This window comes from Pinus tabuliformis, chromosome 1_1, assembly GCF_031772625.1.
Source record: "Pinus tabuliformis cultivar Carrire ecotype Pingquan chromosome 1_1, CPIR1, whole genome shotgun sequence".
Taxonomy (NCBI): Eukaryota; Viridiplantae; Streptophyta; class Pinopsida; order Pinales; family Pinaceae; genus Pinus; species Pinus tabuliformis.
This window is the reverse complement of record NC_142297.1, coordinates 326,118,887-326,119,356: the sequence shown is the minus strand read 5'-3', so window position 1 is coordinate 326,119,356 and position 470 is coordinate 326,118,887.

Below are 470 nucleotides of genomic sequence, written 5' to 3'. Positions count from 1 at the left end.
AAAATAGAATGAAACAACAGACAGATCAACATCGTAGCGAAGGAAGTTTTGATGTAGGTGATTGGGTATTCCTACGACTACAACCATATAAACAAATGTCCCTCAAGCAAGCTAAGAAGGATAATAAATTATCACCAAAGTATTATGGTCCGTACAAGGTGTTGCAAAAGATTGGTACTATGGCATACAAATTGGAGCTTCCTGTAGCTTCTTGAGTGCATCTAGTTTTCCATGTTTCATGTTTAAAGAAGGTTATAGGCAACAAGCTCCCAATTCAAACAATATTGCCAAAACTTGACGAGGAAGGAAAAATTATATTGGAACCAAAAGGAGTCACAGAAACAAGAACTCGACATCTACAAAATCGATCAATTTCGTAGTATCTCATCAAGTGGAAGAACTTATCCGCTGAAGATTCCACGTGGGAGGATGAGAATTTTATGCAGAAGCATCCAGAACTACTCAAGTGT